Source organism: Pan paniscus, chromosome 3 (genome assembly GCF_029289425.2).
Source record: "Pan paniscus chromosome 3, NHGRI_mPanPan1-v2.0_pri, whole genome shotgun sequence".
Classification (NCBI taxonomy): Eukaryota; Metazoa; Chordata; class Mammalia; order Primates; family Hominidae; genus Pan; species Pan paniscus.
The window spans coordinates 51288466-51310091 of record NC_073252.2 but is presented as its reverse complement, the minus strand read 5'-3'; the positions used below and the strand labels follow the sequence as shown (position 1 = coordinate 51310091).

At 37.8% G+C, this 21626-nt stretch overlaps 1 protein-coding gene and 1 pseudogene across 2 annotated transcripts in view; both read left to right on the top strand.

Annotated features, from left to right (window-relative positions):
- Positions 1–14362, top strand: part of LOC106634683 (small ribosomal subunit protein eS21-like) — a 122801-nt pseudogene extending 108439 nt beyond the window's left edge. Inside the window, exon 3 of the transcript XR_008955490.2 lies at positions 14084–14362. The product of XR_008955490.2 is annotated as a small ribosomal subunit protein eS21-like (transcript). The remainder of the gene's footprint in view (positions 1–14083) is intronic.
- A 5052-nt stretch (positions 14363–19414) lies between these two features.
- BMP2K (BMP2 inducible kinase) overlaps positions 19415–21626 on the top strand; it is a 144383-nt gene continuing 142171 nt past the window's right edge. Inside the window, exon 1 of the mRNA XM_055111374.2 lies at positions 19415–21332. The gene's annotated coding sequence lies outside the window, so the exon portion shown is untranslated. The remainder of the gene's footprint in view (positions 21333–21626) is intronic.

Here is a 21626-nt window from a genome sequence, read left to right as displayed (position 1 = left end):
CATTACATTGAAAAGAAAATAATTCCTATGATGAGAAGTATGTTACCTTGGGCTTTGTTTGGTTGGATGCAATTCATGGCTTGATATTTTCTCACCTGCAATGTTTTTGAACCAGTGAATAGTAATACTAAATAGCAACATAATAACAATTGATTTATTTTACTTTTAAGCCAGGAAAATTTGCTCACTCAGGTAGAGAAATTCAGTCATCCAGTCCACTGAGTATTCACTTACTTTAATGCCAAAATTTCAGCTCCTGTTGAAGTATTCATCAACAGTGCTGATTTGAAGCTTTTCTAAAATTGACTTTTACAGTTTTTGCCTTGCATCTCATCTTTCCCTGCTTGTAAGATCCATGTTATAATTGCATATTCCCTAGGAATATCTGTGAAAAGGGATATTGCTATACACCTACAATTACTATTACTGTCACTGTCCATGATTCAATATGCAGATGTGTTAAAAATCAGTTGTTTACTGAAAGCAATAGAGTACATTTTTTAAACATGTGATTTAAACATTCATATTTAAGACTACTGTAATAACATACATTCTCACTCATCGATTTTTTTGAGCTGATCTTTCTGAGAGAAAATAAGGAGGATTACAGCCAGGTACCAGCAATTACACATAGCACACAAGAAGTCTTACTGGTTTACCTATGGAAGTGTGTGACACATATGAATGTCATCAGTCACATGCATCACAGTGAAGGAAAAGCTTGCAAATTCCTGTTCTATACTCATTCTCTTTTACTGTGAATTGTAATCTTCTTTGGAAAATTTATATTTAATTCTGCTACAGTATGATTGTTCATCATTAGAAGTAAGACAATCGTCTTCTTGATCACACTAATAATGTACCCGACCGCCTTCATTCCACAGTCCTTTTTGCTGCAGTTTTTTTCCTGTAGCACTTATCTCCATCTGACATTCTCTATATTTTAATTATCAGTATATATCTTCCTTCTAGAATGTATACACTCCATGAAGATAGGGAGATTTGTCTTGTTTTCTACTGTTTTCCCAATAGTGCATGGCACATAATTGGCACTCAATAAATCTTTGTTGAATAAAGGAATAAGTAGTATGATAAGACTTGTTTTACTGAGCAACTCTTATGAAGAAACTAGTGATTTTTTCTATTTAGACTGCCAATTGTTTATTAAAACAAAATTTGGATGATAAGTGAAGTAGAAACCTCTAACAATCAAAACCACGAGTAAATCCAAAAGTGAAAATGGGTACCAGTGGGAGAGAAACAATCTAATATCATGTTTCTGTGCTCTGCTTGACAAATTACAGATAAATACAACTAAGTTGAATCTGTTTTTAATTGGCAGCTAGAAGTGAAAAGATTGTAAAAAGTCCTACTTTATTACATTAAAAGATAAACCAAAATCCTAAACTTGAATAATTCTAATGCTTAACGTGGACTGGCTCATGAGACGTATTTGTTTATTTACTTTTAATTAAACTTTTAATTTTGAGATAATTCTGATTCACATGCACTTGTAAGAAATAATACAGAGGCTGAGTGCAGTGGCTCACACCTGCAATTCCTCTACTTTGGGAGGCTGAGGCAGGAGGATAGCTTTAGCTCAGGAATTTGAAACAAGCCTGGGCAACATAGAGAGACCCTGTCCTTGCAAAAAAGTAAAAGATTAGCTGGACATGGATCACTTGGGTCCTGGAGTTCAAGGCGGCAATAAGCCATGATGACACCACTGCACTCTAGCCTGGGCAAAAGAGCAAGACCCTGTCTCAAAAAAAAAAAAAAAAAAGAAAGAAAGAAATAGAAAAAAAGAAACAATACAGAGGGAACCCCTCCAACAATAAGATATTGCAAAATTATTGTACAGTATTACTGCCAGAGAATCCACACTGACATAAGTGAACATATAGCATATTTCTGAAACCACAAGGATCTCTCACGTTGCCCTTTTGCAGCTAACCTATTTCCCTCTTTCCCCCAATACCTCCTTAATTCCTGGGAACCACTAGTATGTTCTCCATTTCTACAGTTTCGTCATCACAAAAAATGTTATATAAATGAAACCGTACAGCATGTAACCTTTTGGGATTGGCTTTTTCACTCAGAATAATTCTCTGGAGATTCATATAAGTTGTGGAGTGTATCACTACTTTCTTCCTTTTTATTAAATAGTGTCCAATAGTATGGATCTGCTATAATTTGTTTAACCTTCACCTGTTAAAGGACATCTGGTTGTTTTTGTTTTTGGCCATTATGAATGAAGCTACTATAAATAAATATTCATGCACAGTTTTTTTCTGTGAGCTTAGACTTCCTTTCTTTGGGATGAGTGCTCAGGGTTACAATTGCTGGGTTGTGTGGTAATTGCACATTTAGTTTCTAAAGACACTGTCAAACTGTTTTGCAGAGTGGTTATACATTCCCACCAGGAATGTACAAATAATTCACTTTCTGCATTCTTGCCAGCTTTTGGTGTTGTCACTTTTTTTCTTCTGATAAGTGTGTATTACTATTGCATTGTGGTTTAAATGCATCTTTTTGTGATGGTTAATGATACTGAACAGCTTTTCATTTGCTTTCTTATGCCCTTCTGGTGAAATGTCTGTTCATGTATTTCAGCCATTTTGCAATTGGACTGTCAGTTTTTTTACTATTGAATTTTGTAAGTTCTTTATATATTCCAGATGCTAGTTCCTTGTTGAGTATGTGGTTTGCAAATATTTTCTTTCAGTTCACTGATTATTTCCTCTGTCCTCTACATTCTACTGTTGAGCCCATCTACTGAGTTTTTTATTTTGGTTATTGTATTTCTCCCACAATTTTCTAAATTAACCAGTTGGTTCTTCTTGGTGTCTTCTATTTAATTTCTGAGGTTTTCTATTTTTACATTTGTTTCAAGTGTGTTATAATTGCTCATTGAAGCTTTTATTTTTAAAAAATCACGGCTGCTTTGAAATCTCTGTTAGGTTATTCTAACATCTCTGTTATCTCAGCATTGACATCTATTGATTGCCTTTTTTTTCATTTGAGTTTGAGATTCATTTATTCAATTGAGGCTCATTTATTATGGAATACCTGAAATAACAATATCAGTCTGAAATATTCCTCCTTTATATGAGTAGGAATTTTTGAAGAAAACCTGAATATTTTTGCATTACGAGATTCTGGATCTTATTTTAATTTTATCTTCTAACTGGCTTTATCTGATACCACCCTGGCAGGAGAAGTGTGGGCACCACCTCCTTACAGCCAGGCAGGGGTAGAAGTCAACATTTCCTACTTTGTTTCCATTGCCCTCTGATGGGGGCAGGCTCCTCATGAATGCTGGTGGAGTAGAAGTCCCATCTCCCCACATGGTCTCCACTGGCATCACAGGTGGGTGGCCTCATTACTGCTGAGTGGTCATAAAAGGCCTGACTTTCCACTAGACTTTCTCAGATATGACCTCAGTGGGGATGGGAAGGGATGTCTTGTTACTGCAAGGAGAGGATGGAAATCCAGGCCCCACATGTGGTCCCCATTGATACTAAACGGGGATAGAGCACTCCTTACAGAAAAGTGGGGATGAAAGACCTGGTTTCTATTGGAACTTCTATAGGTCCTTGGAAAATCTGACTGTATCCTTATAACCTTACAAAAATGGAAGTCCAGGATCCCCACTCAAGCTTTTACTGATATGGGTGGGGATGGGGGTCACAGTTTGACTGAAGTACAGCAATCAATGTCAAAAATTTTTGCCTTATGAGGGTACCTATTTCCTGGTCCTTTGGCTAGAGAAAGTAAGCTTTTTTGGTCTTGGCCATTGTCATCCTAGGTTGCTTGCTTCTTCAGCTTTAAGTCTAGAATATGTAAGGAGAAAAAAAAAACAAAAACTAAAATCCAGTAAACTCACTGCTATGTTGTTCCATGGGTCCAAAGGTCCCTAGCAGGTCTGCCCTCTCTCCACCTTTCAGAGTCTTCTTATGTTTGTTTTATATATAATGTTCAGGGGAAAATAAGGAAACAGCAATAGAAAAAAGCACCTCTGCTTTGTCTTCCTAGATATAGAAGCTCCTGTAATATATTTTATTCCTTAAAAATGTTAAATAACTAGATAGTTATTACTGAACCTTCTGAAAGAACAATATCTAGATCTGTGTTGTCCAATTGGTAGAACTGGTAACTATATGGGAGTATTTACATTTAAATTTATTAAAGTTGAATGTGAACTCCCATTCACAATTGCTTCAAAGAGAATAAAATAGCTAGGAATCCAACTTACAAGGGATCTGAAGGACCTCTTCAAGGAGAACTACAAACCACTGCTCAATGAAATAAAAGAGGATACAAACAAATGGAAGAACATTCCATGCTCATGGGTAGGAAGAATCAATATCGTGAAAATGGCCATACTGCCCAAGGTAATTTATAGATTCAATGCCATCCCCATCAAGCTACCAATGACATTCTTCACAGAATTGGAAAAAAATACTTTAAAGTTCATATGGAACCAAAAAAGAGCCCGCAGTGCCAAGTCAATCCTAAGCAAAAAGAACAAAGCTGGAGGCATCACGCTACCTGACTTCAAACTATACTACAAGGCTACAGTAACCAAAACAGCACGGTACTGGTACCAAAACAGAGATATAGACCAATGGAACAGAACAGAGCCCTCAGAAATAATGCCACATATCTACAACTATCTGATCTTTGACAAACCTGACAAAAACAAGAAATGCAGAAAGGATTCCCTATTTAATACATGGTACTGGGAAAACTGGCTAGCCATATGTAGAAAGCTGAAACTGGATCCCTTCCTTACACCTTATACAAAAATTAATTCAAGATTGATTAAAGACTTAAACATTAGACCTAAAACCATAAAAACCCTAGAAGAAAACCTAGGCAATACCATTCAGGACATAGGCATGGGCAAGGACTTCATGTCTAAAACACTAAAAGCAATGGCAACAAAAACCAAAATTGACAAATGGGATCTCATTAAATTAAAGAGCTTCTGCACAGCAAAAGAAACTATCATCAGAGTGAACAGGCAACCTACAGAATGGGAGAAAATTTTTGCAATCTACTCATCTGACAAAGGGCTAATATCCAGAATCTACAATGAACTCAAACAAATTTCCAAGAAAAAAACAAACAACCCCATCAAAAAGTGGGTGAAGGATATGAACAGACACTTCTCAAAAGAAGACATTTATGCAGCCAAAAGACACATGAAAAAATGCTTATCACCACTGGCCATCAGAGAAATGCAAATCAAAACCACAATGAGGTACCATCTCACACCAGTTAGAATGGCGATCATTAAAAATTCAGGAAACAACAGGTGCTGGAGAGGATGTGGAGAAAAAGGAACACTTTGACACTGTTGGTGGGACTGTAAGCTAGTTTCAACCATTGTGGAAGTCAGTGTGGCGATTCCTCAGGGATCTAGAACTAGAAATACCATTTGACCCAGCCATCCCATTACTGGGTATATATCCAAAGGGTTATAAATCATGCTGCTATAAAGACACATGCACACATATGTTTATTGCAGCACTATTCACAATAGCAAAGACTTGGAACCAAGCCAAATGTCCAACAATGATAGACTGAATTAAGAAAATGTGGCACATATACACCATGGAATACTATGCAGCCATAAAAAATGATGAGTTCATGTCCTTCGTATGGACATGGATGAAGCTGGAAACCATCATTCCCAGCAAACTATCGCAAGGACAAAAAACCAAACACTGCATGTTCTCACTCTTAGGTGGGAATTGAACAATGAGAACACATGGACACAGGAAGGGGAACATCACATACCAGGGCCTGTTTTGGGGTGGGGGGTGGGGGGAGGGATAGCATTAGGAGATATACCTAATGTTAAACGACGAGTTAATGGGTGCAGCACACCAACATGGCACATGTATACATATGTAACAAACCTGCACATTGTGCACATGTACCCTAAAACTTAAAGTATAATAAAAATAAATAAATAAAATAAATAAAATTGAACAAAAGAAAAAATCCAGTTCTTCAGTTATACTAGCAATATTTTGAGTGCTCAATGTAATGGTAGTCTAGTGGCTACCATATTGGACTGTGCAGATACAGAACATTTTGAGCATATGTGAAAGTCTTTTGGACAAAGCTGACTTAGTAATGAACAAACATAGCTCATGATACCACTAAATATTGACCTGCCACAAAAAAATATGGGAAGAACCCAAGCATGGTGGTGTGCACCTCTAGTTCTAGCTACTTGGGATGCTGATGTGGGAGGATCTCTTGAGGTGTTTAAGGTTGTAGTGAGCTTTGATCAATCAAGCCACAGCACTCCAGCCTGGGTGATAGAGCCAGAACTTGTCTCTAAAAAAAGTAACAAAACAAAACAGTTAAATAATACTAGAAGACAGATGGGTGAATAAATGACACTGTGAAGGACAGAAATAGGAGGGATGTGAATTTATTCACAATGCAAATTTCCAAAATGAACACCTAACCCACTATCACACCATAAATTATATTTTTAGTGATTATAGCCTGCTTAGGTCTGTCTCTAAGACCATCCCTTTTCCCATAGGTTGATGCAATTTGGAACAATAAAAACTGATGTAGCAGCTGAGAGTAGCCTGTATTTACTCTGACATTGCATGTCATGTTCTGGTGTCATCTGACTTCAGCAAATGTTGGACATATTCAGTCAACATCATTTTATTTGATAGAGGCGATTCATACACTTTATAGACTTCAGTATTTTTTAAAAAGAAACTGAAGCGATATAGAGGCAACTTTAGCAAGACAGTACAATTTCAGATCAGCAAAACCAAAATACAAGGAAAATATATGCAAATAAAATGGGAGATGGTAAAAAATCACAAAGATGTCAGAACTGGAGGTTCTTATTTAACTTATTCAATAACTATTTATAAAATGCATGGTATTATAGTTGAATCATCAATTGCTCAAATGAGAAATTGAGCTACAGAGAAATTGGCTTTGTTGTTTAGTGGAAAAGTAAGGAAAAGCATTTAGGCCACTTCCTTCTGCATCAAGCACTCTTCCCACTTGTACTATACGGCCATGAAAAGGTCTTTCCTAGTCTTAACAGCCACACTGGATCCTTTATTATTTGAAAAAAAATCTGCATTTTCTGCCTCAATGGTTTACTTATGTTTTCCTCTCATTAACTCATTCCACATATATTTGTCAAGCATCTACAATGAGCAGGAATTAGTAGGCACCAATGTACATCAGTGAACAAAACGAAAGTGTCTGTCAGAATATTCTAGTGGGGGCAGGCAGACAATGAATATGATACATTGTAAAATATGTTAGAAGATGAGTGCTGTGGAATAAAGATGAAGCAGAACAGGTTATATGGGGATCAGATGTGAGGTATGGGCCAGATGGAGTCACTCATATAGAATTGACCCATCATCACCATTTGTTGACATCTTAGCTCTTCTTCATTCTTCATCTCAAATGCCACCGCCTCCATAAAATCCTGCTCAATACCTTATTAAAATTAATCCTTCCCTCTATGCTCCTATCATACTTCCCACCTCTACTGCAGCACTCAGAACCTGCTTTGTGTTAGATGTGAATGCATCTAACTCTTCATCAGAGTATAATTCCTTAATAAACAGAATGTGCCTTATTAGTCATTTAATCAATGTGCAGAGTCACATATATGGGCTAGCTTAATAAGTGTGTGCTGAATAATGAATCCTAAATTAAACGTGAATTGACAAAGTGCTCAATTGTTTATAAAAGAGAATCCTGATATTAGGATTCAAAAATATAAAGTCAGTATGTAGATACTAAATGCCAGTCTTCCATTCAGGCTTACATTGGTCCCTTCTGCCAACATTTATACGGCCACAGACATAATAAGTGCTAGTTGGAGAAAGTTTTTATTTTCTGCTCTTCCTGGATTTCTAATAACAAATGCCAGATACTAACATGCCAAACAGATCAAGCAAAATAATGGCATAATTAAGAACTTAAATTTGTCTTCAGAGCTAAAACGCATTATTCATACAGCCTACTAAATTAACCATTATACATTAGAATTTAGGCACCCTAACTAACACCATTGCCTTTTTATACTATCATGCTTTTATTCAAGAAAATATGACTTATGTGAAATTGTCAACCTTTATTTTTCTCTTTGCCAATGATTAAAAACCACTGAAATAATCAAGTTATATTCTTCTCTGTTCTTTCACAAAATATATTGCTTTACATGCACTACAACCAGTAAAACTTGTTGGCTAAGAAATTGTACTTTTTACAAGATGATAACATACTATCTTGAAAGCGCCATCACAAACAATATCCGTATACCCATACTACCAGATAAAGCATAACTATAAAACTGAATTTGATTACACACTCTGTAGGTATGCTGATAGATAGGTATGAACAAAAGCCTTCCCCTAAACAATCATATAACTAAAAGTACAATGTAGTTTTTACATTTTAGTTCTTTTTAAAAAATCAGTTTTAGAATTTAAAGATTTAATTAGTACCTAATTAGAATGTGTTTATAAATTCTTAGTAATTCAGTAGATTGAATTGGTTGAATTAGTGATTAATGTTGCTTTTTTGAAGAGAGATGTGACAACATGAAATATTAATGAATGTTTCACTAGAATTGCAGATGATGGATTCTTCTGATGAAAAAGAATTTAAAGCAAACCTCTTTTAAATAAGGAAATGTGTTTGCATTCTTAATATATTTTATTAAACTGAAACATTGATGTTTCTCTTAAAGCTACTTATTTTTTAACCAAAATGTACATACAGTATATATTTTAATTAAATTTTATTCCCGATACACAGGGCATTACTATAGAGTACAATCAGGAGGAGTTTAATTGCTAAGGTTAGCATTCTCATTATTAGACAAATGTTATTATAATTATAGGGAAGCAAAATAGTTAAGTCATAAGTGAGAAACGTAACAATGGTGAATGAAAGAAAGAATGTATGGCCAGAGGCAGAACAAATGCAAAAAAAGTACACGATGACAACTAACACAAGAGATCATGCCTGTACCCACTAGATTCAATGTTTGGCAAAGAATATGGCTATGTCTTGTTTCTATTTTCCTACTGTGACTAGTATAATGCTGTGTGTGTGTGTGTGTGTGTGTGTGTGTGTGTGTGTATAGACCTGCATTAAGTACATATTTAACGAATTTAATTATGTACATAGGGCCAGCCAAGTAGCTGGCCCTACTAACTCTATGTCTTTGAGGCTGTAGGTCAATGTTATCAAAACAAGTGATAAATTCAATGAAAATTAAATTGTTATGTAAAATTATTTGAAAAAATTTTAGTTGTTTGACTTAATTTTTAAATGTTTTGATCACCTGTTTGTTGTCATATTATTATGAGAAAGTTCAAAATTTAAGTGGGCCAAATCTATGATTAATCCTCTTTGGTACAAAATATTGACATTAATTTTTCTCATAATAATTATTTTGATTTAAATGTGTTGTTAGGCACATTTTCAATGATGAAGTGTGTTCATATATGTACATAAAATTTGAATTTGGTGTCTGTGAATACAGAATGGGCATTTTAATGCATTGCTGCCTAAATACACTCATATACACAGACATACATATATCTATATTAAGTTTATAAGTTTGGTCAGGCACAGTGGCTCATGCTTGTAATCCCAGCACTTTGCAAGGCTGAGGCATTAAGATTGCTTGAGGACAGGAGTTTCAGAACAGCCTGGACAATATAGCAAGACCTTCATCTCTATAAAAAAGTTAAAAAATTAGCTGGGCATGGTGGCACACACCTGTAATCCCAGCTACTAAGGAGGCTGAGGAAGGAGGATTGCTTGAGGCCAGGAGTTCAAGGCTGCAGTGAGCTATGATTGCACCACTGCACTTCTGCCTGGGTGACACAGTGAGATCCTGTCTCTAAAAAAGAAAAAAAAGTTTATAAGTTTAGAAATTACGAACGTGCTTGTCTATAATATGGATACGGTATGGGGATTCAACAGAGAATATTTTATTTGTGTAAAAGTGACAAGAATTTTTGTAAAATATTTACATTATATGAGTTTATTTTAGCTACACAATTTCACGTTTGAATTAAAGTTAACTCAGGAATGCAAATTCCCCTTACATTTTGTAGATGCTCTGACTTGCTGCTGCTAGTTTATCAGTAAACATTAGTTGGGTGTTGTCACAGCAAATGGAAAAAATGTTATCTGTCAGTATAAGTAGGCCCACTAGTGTCAGCAGATAACAGAGAGAAGAGAAATAAGGTGTCATGTTGAAGTATGAAAAACTAAAAGACTTTTAAAAAGTATATAATAGTACCCTCCTTATCCTCAGGGGCTATGTTCCAGGACTCCCAGAGGATACCTGAAACCAAGGATAGTATCAAATCCTATTATATATTATGTTTTTTCAATCTGATAACCAAAAAGCCTGCTAAGTGACTAATGGGTGGGTAGCATATAGAGCATGGATATGTTGGACAAGGGGATGATTCACAGTGGTGTGGGATCACATGAGATTTCATCAGGCTACTCAGAATGGTGTGCAACTTAAAACATATGAATTGTTTATGAGATTGTCCATTTAATATTTTTGGCCTGAGATTGACCACGGGTCAATTAAACCTCAGAAAGTAAGACCACCTATAAGGGGGAACTACTGTACTTATCCTTTTAAGAGTGACTCCTTTAAATATTATTTTTAGGGTAATACACAAATAGCATAATTGAAAACATTCAATAAAAAGCAATTTGCAAGTCATATAATTTAAGAAGTGGGTACATATAGTTTCCATTGTAACTGGTAATATACACTAAGGTGGTATATGATCTTCATCAAGATGAAAACAAATAATAAAAATTGTTTTAAGGTAATATCTGCTCATACTTCATGGAGATTTTTTCAAGAAAAGATCTATAATAGGAACTTCTTTTTTACCTTTAAACACCAGTGCAGAGAAATTTATATCTGCTTATCTAGACTCTGTTCAGTTGTAACTCCCCCTTCAAAGTATTTGTCTTTAATTCATTTTATTCCTGTTAATCCAAAATGCAATTTAAAAACCCCACATGTCTCAAAATGTCAATTCAAAGTGGCATTTACTATCCAGGCACTTAAGTATTTAGCACCTGCAATATCCCTAATATTGGGCTACATATGCAATGGGATTACTTAAAAATAAAAACCATGCATTTTGTTTCATAGTCAAACAAAAAGCATGCATTTTGTTTCATAGTTAAGACTTATGCATAGTGACCAATTAAAGAACACAGTATGCCAGGCTTTGTATGCAGACAAAAGTGCTATGGTAATTCTGAGAATTGTTGTATCACTATGAAGTGAGGAAGTTGGGAAAAAACTTGGAGAAGGTAAAGCAAATTAGGAATGCTATAAATGCCTAAAGTGGATGGTGAGGAGGAAAAGACAGTGTTCAAGGTTAGGGAAACAGCAAGAACAAAAAGAGTGAAAAGGGTGAGATATTTTAGGCAGGGGAAAATTAATCATCATCCTAAAGCAGATTTGTGTGTTTGGAGTGGTGGGGACCAGGCTTTTCTTATATCCCCAAGCTTTGCTTTCAAATTTACAACTGTCAAGTTTCAGAGTTTCTCACCTATCTTTATCGTGTTGATGACTTTACTTATAGCATTCTCTTGGTCATGCTGTCCTGATTTTACCTTATTGCATAAGCTTTTCACTCTAGAATCAGAATATCCTTTCTTATATAGTTCTATAAACTGAACAGTTGCCCATTTCCTGATTTTTGTTTTTTTTCTTTTTTCCTAGCTGCCAGCATTTTTTCTCTTAAGACTAGCATCAAAGATCCGGGAAATGATCCAGGCTTAAGTTGGCCAATGCACTTCAGTCTGCAAATGTTTATTAAGCCCTTACTGGGAACAGACATATACACAGATGGAAAAGCCATGGTTCTTGCCCTTTGGAGGCTTTTAGCCAGGGCAAAGCCTCTTTCCTGCCTCAAGTCTGCCTACATTGTTTTCAACTACAATCGCAATTTTAAGTTCACCAAAACAGGAAAAAATAAAATGAAATGATAAATGTTAAGAAGGCTAAAAACTCACCAAAAATAAGAATGAATAGCTTATATCTGTGAGGCACCTGTGATGAAAGGGTAGCGTGGTAGAGTAGTTTGGGTCTTTACTCTGTCGCTTCAAGTATAACTTTGAACAAGTTGATACAGGGAAAGCAGAGGGGAACTGACATTTCTTGATTATCTATGATGTGTCCAGAACTGTGACTGGTATTAATTATATATTATTATTTAATATTCATAGATCACACCACCTCCAAACCCCCTTAGAAAACCACACCACCACCACCAAAAACAAAAACTAGATTCTTCCTCTTTTAAAGACGACCGAAACTTAGGTGCAGATAGGCTAACCTTGGAGTTTCAGACAGACCTGAGATTTCACCCTGGTCTCAACTCCTTAGCTCTACCACTTATTAGATTTTTGGCTAAGTCATTCACTCATTTATTCAATGCCTAGTATATGTCAAGCATGCTGCTTGACACTGGGTTTGTTGTTGTTGTTTGTTTGTTTGTTTGTTGGAGACGGAGTCTCACTGTTTTGCCCAGGCTGGAGTGCAGTGGCACAAACTCGGCTCACTGCAACCTCCGCCTCCCAGGTTCAAGCAATTCTCCTGCCTCAGCCTCCTGAGTAGCTGAGATTACAGGCGCACGCCACCATGTCCAGCTAATTTTTGTATTTTAGTAGAGACGGGGTTTCCCCATGTTGGCCAGGTTGGTCTTGAACTCCTGACCTCAGGTCATCCACCCACCTCGGCCTCCCAAAGTGTTGGGATTACAGGCATGAGCCACTGCGCCTGACTGACACTGGGTTTTAAGGCAACATTGTGGCATGCTCCCTTTCCTCAAAGCTCTTACAGTTCAGTAGAGGCAGACAGGCATGTAAGGAAGCCCCTGTAGTTAAGTGACAGATGTAGTTCTGAGGGTCTGTAAACTGTATAGGGGGTACAAATTAGAACCTAGTCCATTCTAACCCTGGATTAGCAGGTGGCAGAGCTCAGAAAAGCTCTCAGGGGGGAGGTTGCCCTGAGATCCACATAGTCACCCATTGAGTCAGGTGATCATGAGAAAGAACAAGACATTCTAACCCAAGTAAGCATTAGGGCCTGAAACAACTTGGTAAGAAATGAAAGTGTTTCAGGTCTGGCTGGAGTAGAGAGCTGCAAGGTAGGGGTAATAAAATCTACTTCACTTGTTAGAGGATTAAAGAGGTAACATATAGAAAGTGCTAACTGTAATGTCTGAGACATACAAGGTGCTCAATAAGTGTTTCTATTCTGCTTCCTTTCAGTTTCTCCAATTGATTATATCATTTTCCACCTCTGAAATTCCATAATTTTTATCACATTGTATGGGTTCTTATTGTGAATTGGTTCACACACTACTTGGCACACTGTTCATGTTCAGTTAATAGTCTCTACCACATTTGATAGAAGGCTGGTAAAACAAGATGTAAATTTTAATAAATGATTGAAGCAAAAGCCGAATTGAACTTCAACACTTTCTTCTTCTCTGTCCCTCCACAGTAACTACAGTAACTTGAATCGATTATTTTGCATGTGTATATGTGTGTCATGGATGTATAGAGCTTCAGTATCAGTTCAACACATTGGGGTAGAATTTAATATGTTTCCAGGGGGATTGTTCATTTGCTTCCAAACCAACAAAAGCTGCTTTTCTGTCTCCAGAAGTTTGTAAGATCACAACATCAACCATACTGCCAGGAGGAGACTTGAAGGCAACACACCATAATAATATGACCTTAGAGCCCATCATTTGTACATAACTTAGAGTCAGCCTTATCTCCACTCCTAATTTGTCTCCGTCTCTCTTACATGGTCCTGTACATACTTTTATCCACTCCAAAAGTGTATAAACTTTGAAGCCACGATTTGTTTTATTCAACTTGTTCAGCTCCTCCTAGCTGCCCCAATCTACAGTGCTTTACCCTTTTTAGATATTTAGCAAATATTTGTTAAATTTTACAGATACCCAGTTGTTTTCTTTTCTCTGCTCACACGCAGTGTCGTGGCAGCAGGCACGGTCTTGAGATGCAGAAGGACAGCGGCGAGCTTGTGGACCTGTACATGTGGCAGAAAGTCTCTGCTAGTAACCGCATCACTGGTGCCAAGAACCATGCATCCATCCAGATGAACGTGGTGGAGGCTGACAAGGTCACAGGCAGGTTTAATGGCTAGTTTAAAACGTATGCTGTCTGCAAGGTCATTTGCAGGATGGGTGAGTCAGATGACTACATTCTCTGATTGGCCAAGGCCAGTGGCATCATCTGAAAACATGTTTGACAGGACAGAATCATGGATATGGAATGTTTGTCATAAATAAACAGTGTAAACCTAAAAAAAATTAAAAACATTTTTTAAATACCCAGTTAATCAGAAATTAAACATAATCCCACTTATTATAGCAGGGTTCCCTGAGCTGTGGTGGCACACATCTAAGATAAGTAGATGGAGGGTACAGCAGGAAGAACCTTATCATTTCAGACTGTAGCTATCATGTCATTTATTGTGTATTTTCAAAGAATCCATATGGTGTGGTTAAAAGCATGAGCCATAAAGTCATAACAGGTGTTTTTGAACCCTGTTTAAAGTCATAAGACCTTGGGCTTGTGACCTAATCTTTCCGTGCATCAGTATTCTCTTCTGCAAAGTAAGAGAAATCATAGAAGCTATTGTATAGTGTTGTCATAAAGATTTACTGAGTTAATGCATGTAAAGCACTTTAGAGTAGCACGGGCACATTGCAAGTGCCCAATAAGAATTAGTTCTTACTTTATACTCTGCTGAAGTTTTATATAAATGTTAACAGGAGAAAGGTTACTACCTTTCTACAGGAAGGTAATGCAGGGCTATAAAGAAGAGGGAGGGCTGGGTGCCGTGGCTCATGCCTGTAATCCCAGCACTTTGGGAGGCCAAGGCGAGTGGATCACTAGGTCAGAAGATCGAGACCATCCTGGCCAACATGGTGAAACCCTTTCTCTACTAAAAATACAAAAATTAGCTGGGTATGGTGGCACACACCTGTAATCCCAGCTACTTGGGAGGCTGTGGCAGGAGAATCGCTTGAACCTAGGAGGCAGAGGTTGCAGTGAGCTGAGATCACGCCACTGCACTCCAGCCTGGTAACAGAGCAAGTTCTATCTCAAAAAAAGAAGAGGGAGGGCGGGAACATATCCAGAAATGTGTTTGTAATCCTACTCTCTAGGACAGATACTTCTCTAGGGAGAAAGCTATCCCTGTCATGAGGTGTGAGGACAAGGTGCAGAACTCCCCTATCCGCCACTCCATTTGCTGGGTAAGGAAGAAAGCGCCTCTCTTGGTGGTGAAGATGCCTATATCCTGCAGTCTTTTTTAGAAGCATGGTCAAGCTGTTTTAAAAGCATAGTCAAAACTCTATCATAGAATTGTATTTCATGTCAAATGAGTCATATTTCCTGTTAAGAATATTTGTGAGTATCTTGGTATTTTGCACTATACAATCAGATTGATTTTTTTAGGTATATATGAATTTTTACAAGGTATAGTGATGATATTGAGTAGTTTTAACAGAGGATTTAAATATTACTGATATCTTAAAAACATTTGTTTTGATAATGGAGGCATATACATTCTTTTAATAGACCTTAGAACTTTTACTTTTTTGGAAAGCAAAGACATGAACATTTAACTTGGTATAATGTAATAATGTTAGCCAGGAAAAATATTCTTTTAAAAAAGTTAAAAAAAATGTTTTGTAGAGACAGAGTCTCACTGTGTTGCCCAGGTTTGTCTCAAATTCCTGGCCTCGAATGATCCTCGTGCCTCTGCCTCTCTAAGTGCTGGGATTATAGGTATGAACCATCATGCCTGGCCGAGGAAAAATAATTATTCTTAACAGTAAAACACAGTGAGGCTAATGATGATAGAAGACATGTTATCAAAGGAAAACACTGACTTATGAGGAAAAATGATTAATCAGTTATTGGGACACATGACTTATGAAGGTCACTGTGGCAGTGGAATAAGCCTTTTGGGATAAGCACATTTATTTAATCTGTGTCACTCTTTCTCACTTCTCATAGGTCTTTGAGAGCCACCTTAATGCAAAATACATGGGGGTTAGGTTATATTTTTCCAGTAGAAAACAAAATGTAACAATCATTCTTTCTTCCCTCATTGTCAAAATTCTTCCTGTTTAAGGATCTCAGAATCCTGTAGTTAGCTATGATGATGTATTGACTTTATCAGAAATGTGTAACGTGAAACGTGTAAAGGGAAGCAATCTATTTTTAAAAATAAAAGTCTTCATTATGTGGCAACTTTCCAATTATTTTTATAGTCATACAGCTATAAATATATGATTGATATATCTAAAACAAATTGAAATAAAATTATAATTCTTTTACTTTTATTAAACTATCTATATCTGTATTTTGACTGTAAGTCACCTCAATGCCATTGTTTAAGATGGCCAGAATCTACATTTTTTTTTGTTTGTTTGGTAGAGATTTCATTTTCCGACAGGAAGCCACATCTGATGTTCTTCCATGGTCTAATAACGAGTGTAAAACTAGAAGATGGTGCTTTTGTGTTTGTGAACACATCGAGGTGGTGGGAGGGTGGTGCACCCAGAGAAGGTATGGATGCTTTGTGCACTACCACTTCCTGTACCTTGCCCTATGCATTCCATCTAGGCAGCTGTCCCTGAGTTGTATATCTTTTATGATAAACCAGAAAACTGGATATGACGTGAGATGGTGACACAGTAATAATCTCATCACTTCTGATCATCTGAAGAATGCCCATTGTGGAAGTATCAGACAAAAGCTGAAAAAGAGCACTGAAAGATTAGTTTGTGTACTGGGCTTATCTTGGTTCACCTGATCAGTACTACTGGGAGGTGGTTGGGAACATGCAAAGAATGGCATCTGGACATTTGCAAAAAAAACAAAAAAACAAAAAAAAAAAACAAGAAAGGTTACAACTGTTCATAGAACTTGGAATTTGGACTGTCAGTAAGAGAAACAGAAGCTACGTCTCCACCAAAACAATGCCTGAGACTGCCTTCTGTATGGAACTCCAAATACACAAGAGAGTTTTCCTGGATATAGACATTAGAAACATTTCATTTTTCAACATTAGCAATGGTGCCGTGGTGTGATCTCGGCTCCCTGCAACCTCCACCTTCTGGGCTTAAGTGATCCACCTCAGCCTCCTGAGTAGCTGGGACTGCAGGCATGCACCACCACACTCAGCTAATTTTTAAATGTTCTTTTGTAGAGATGGGTTTCATTATATTGCCCAGGCTGGTCTTGAACTCCTGGGCTCAAGCAATCCTCCTGCCTTGGCCTCCCAAAGTGCTGCGATTACAGGCGTAAGCTACCAGGCCTGGCCTTCCCACATCTTTGTATTCACTAAAATTTCTGCTTCAGAACCACTAAGCCCATTCTTTTTGGCTTCAAATCCAAATAATGGTGATTAGGGCACTCTGAGTATACATACTGTGATGCAACTAGGTTCAGTAATCCTTCCAGTATATGCTGGGGAAGATCATCAAACTGTAACCACACACCCACCCACCCACCCAGACACACACACACACATACACACACACACACAAAGAATATTTGGAAAAGATCTATTTACTTAAAGAAATATTCACTATGTTGACTCATTAAAAATGCTAAAGGTTAAAATGTATGGAACCTCTTAAAATCATAAGCACAGATTTTAATAGTCTAATATTAATTAGGAAAGATACTACATGTTTAATATTGCATGTTGATAGAAAAGTTTGCTTTGGGGTCTGGGATTTGACTTCTGTATTTGTACCTCTTGAAATTTCAGATCACATCATAGCATTTTAGTTTGTTCTAAACACTAGCTAGTGCATTACAAAGGTTTTTAACTCATGAAGAGTATTTTATGTCCAAGAATTGCATGATTCATTAAAATGAAAGTCTTTACAATACTTAATCTACTATAAGCCAGTAAATAAATTTAAGGTGCAGGAGTGAGAAATTAATATATGGCTATAAGATTTTCTCAAAGAAATCTGAAAGACTAGAAATTTCAATATAGTTTTTCTGCTGGTTACAGTCTGCCCTTAATATCTCAATTTCTGCCTAAAAATTGATTTCAGGTTACACATTCTTATTTCACAAATTTGCTAGAAGAATATGATTTAACAATAGATGTTAATATCTTTTGGTAATAAAAGTGTTTGTAAATGTTTGGCCTTCTTGTTATTAGTAATATAGTAATCCCCCATCCCCACAGTTTCGCTTTCCTCAGTTTCAGTCACCTGTGGTCAACAACGGTCTGAAAATATTAAATGGAAAATTCCAGAAAAATGAATTGGTAAATTTTAAATTGCACGCTGTTCTGAGTAGCCCGACTGGTAGGTGAATCATCCCTTTGCCCAGTATATCTGTCTATACTCTCTGCCTGTCACTTAGTAGCCTTCCCAGTTTTCAGATCCACTGTCACAGTGCTTGTGTTCAAGGAACCTTATTTTACTTACTAATGGCTCCAAGTGCAAGCATAATGATGCTAGCAATTCGAATATGCCAAGGAGAAGCCATAAAGTGCTTTCCTTAAATGAAAAGGTGAAGTTCTCAACTTAATTAAAAAAAATCATATGCTGAGGTTGCTAAGATCTACAGTAAAAATGAATCTTCCATCCACGAAATTGTTATAATTGTTCTAATTTATTATTGTTGTTAACCTCTTACTGTACCTAGTTTAAACCCTGAACCTTATCAAAGGTATTTATATATAGGAAAAAACATTATATATAGATGGTTTGGTTACTATCCTCACTTTCAGGCATTTACTTGGAGTCTTGGAATGTATCCTTCCTGGATAAGAGGGGAAATACTCTACAACATTTTTGCTTTTTTTTGAGAGAGGGTCTTGCTCTGTCACCCAAGCTGTGGTGCAGTGGTGTGATCACAGCTCACTGCAGTCTCAACCTCCTGGGCTCAAACGATCCTCCTGCCTAAGCCTCTTGAGTAGCTGGGACCATAGGTGTGCACTACCACACCTTTCTAATGTTTTTGATTGTTAGTAGTCTTTGCATTTTTAAGTTATATGTTTGTTATTGAGTGTTACAGAATATTGTGACGTTAACGTACTATAAAGATGGGAGGATATCCAAATTTTGTCACATGCTTGGTGAGAAAAATCAAAGAACATATTGCTTGGTGTTACCCTCGTCTTTCAGAGGGGGTCTATACATTATTACACATTTAATTATACATTTATTATAATTATACATTTCAATATCAAAAGTCAAGTTACATTGGTACATACAAGTAATCTTTACCACATTAATTGTAAATTGACTTATTTATTTACTTAGAGACAGTGTCTTCCTCTGTTGTCCAGGCTGGAGTGCAGCTGATGCTATCATGGCTCACTGCAGCCTCGACTTCCTTGGCTCCAGTGATCCACCGACCTCAGCTTCCCAAGTAGCAGGGACCACAGGCCTGCGCCACCCCACCAAGCCCAGCTAATTTTTGTATTTTTGATAGAGATGGAAGGTCTCACCATATTGCCCAGGTTGGTCTTGAACTCCTGAGTTCAAGCAATCCACCCACCTCGGCTTCCCAAAGTGCTGGGATTATAGGTGCAAGCCACTTTGACTGGTCAAACTTTTGTTTGTTTTTAAGAGACACCCAGCCTGGAGTGCAGCAGTGCCATCATATCGCACTGCAGCCTTGAACTCCTTGGTTCAAGTGATCCTCCTGCCTCAGCCTCCTGAGTAGCTGGGATTACAGGTGCACCACCACCATGCCTGGCTAATTTTTAATTTTTTTTTTTTTTTAAAGAGATGAGGTCTTGTTATGTTGACCATGCTGGTTTTGAACTCCTGGCCTCAAGTGATCCTCGTAAACTAACTTTGAAACTTATTATAGCAGGCTTGTTGTGATCAGGTGAAGTTACATCAGGCCCAAACTTTGTATGTTTGTCTGACTCCAGTTTTGAATTGCATGAAATGACTTAATCTTTCCATTATTCTGCTTAAAAAACAATTCAAATTTAGGAATGAGACTCCACAATGAAGCCCCACAGCAACGAAAGTGGTCAGCTTGTTTCTAAATGGAAATCCCCAACTGCCACACCACATCAATCATCTGACATATAATCTCACTTCCACTAAGCTGGAATCTACTTTAAACGTCAGGTCTCTGGATGAAGAATTTTAGTTTAGTGGGTTATGTAGCAGAAATGCCTAAATCCAGAGCACTATTTTAGTGTTGGCAGAAATAGCTTCTCTTCAAATAGCAGAGAAGAAAGAACAAGGATTTTAAGTTCAAAGTTTTTGTCTAAGCACATTTTCTAATGTTTCTATCCGTTATCTCATTAAAAAGAATAAAGAAATAGGGGTGGGGATAGAACCACATTCATCTACTTTCATAGAAGGTGCATACTGGAGTCCTGCAGATACAATTTATTTGATCTATATTTTAAAAATTAGGGAAATGCCACATTAGAAAACAGTTCCAGGTTTTTGGTTCTCTTAAGAAACTGGAACCTCTGGGCACAGTGTGTGTGTGCCTATCTTCTTTTGTGGAAAAGTAGGCTGGAGCTGAGAATTGGCTGCTCTCTTTACACAGGCTCTACAGTTTGCCATTCCCTACCACTCCTGAATGTTTTACACCCATATTCATTTTGTTGCTTCACCCTGCAGTCGGGAGACTCCTGCAGTTTATGAAATTGATACAACAGGGCTTTTTTTTTTTTTTTTTTTTTTTTTTGGTAGGGGGTGCAAATCTCTTTGATTTGAGGGGGACGCAGTGGTCGCTTTTGCTTCCAAACAGCCTTAAATCTGCCCGTTTTTCAACGATCTGACCTTACTTTTTCAGGGTGGCCAAAAGCACAAAATTATGAATCAAAGAATGGTCCCCAATTACCACGAGCCAGCTGTGTGACCTTGGGCGACTCCGTTCTTTTAGCCAAGAGTGATGAATGGTCTGCAAAACGGCCTTAATACCTGTTCTGAATATCCCCACATGGCTGTGGTACAGCAGGCGTGAGATGTTTAAAGTACTCCTAAGTAATTTATAAACTGCAAAACGCTTCCCAGCACAAGCGTCCGCTACAGCGCGCGACGACACCGAGCCGGTTTAGAAGTCCAGTTACTGGAATCCACTCCAGTTCCGTCCTGCTCCCACCTCCCACGCTCAGGGTGGGCGAGCGGAAGGAGATTCTCAAGGGAGAAGGCCTGGAAAACTGGCTAAGAAACGAAGCGAGAAGTTCCTCAGCAGGGGTAAAGTTGTTGGCGGCATTTTTAAGCCCCTAGAGTGGCACAGCGACTCCCGGTCGAGATGACGGACCCCGGTGGGTGACCAGCGCGGGAGCCAGTCCCGGGCCACCTCCCTGCTTGAAGTCGGGCCTGGCCAGTACCCTCCCGGCGCAACCCCGGACCCGGGACCCCCGACTTTGCCCTAGTCCCCAACCCCCACAATCACCTCCCTTGGTCCCCCTCCACGTGACAAGAGCCGGAACCGTCACTTCCGGCGGCGCGGGCAGCGCGCCTGCGCGGGTCGCCCGGCCTCAGTGA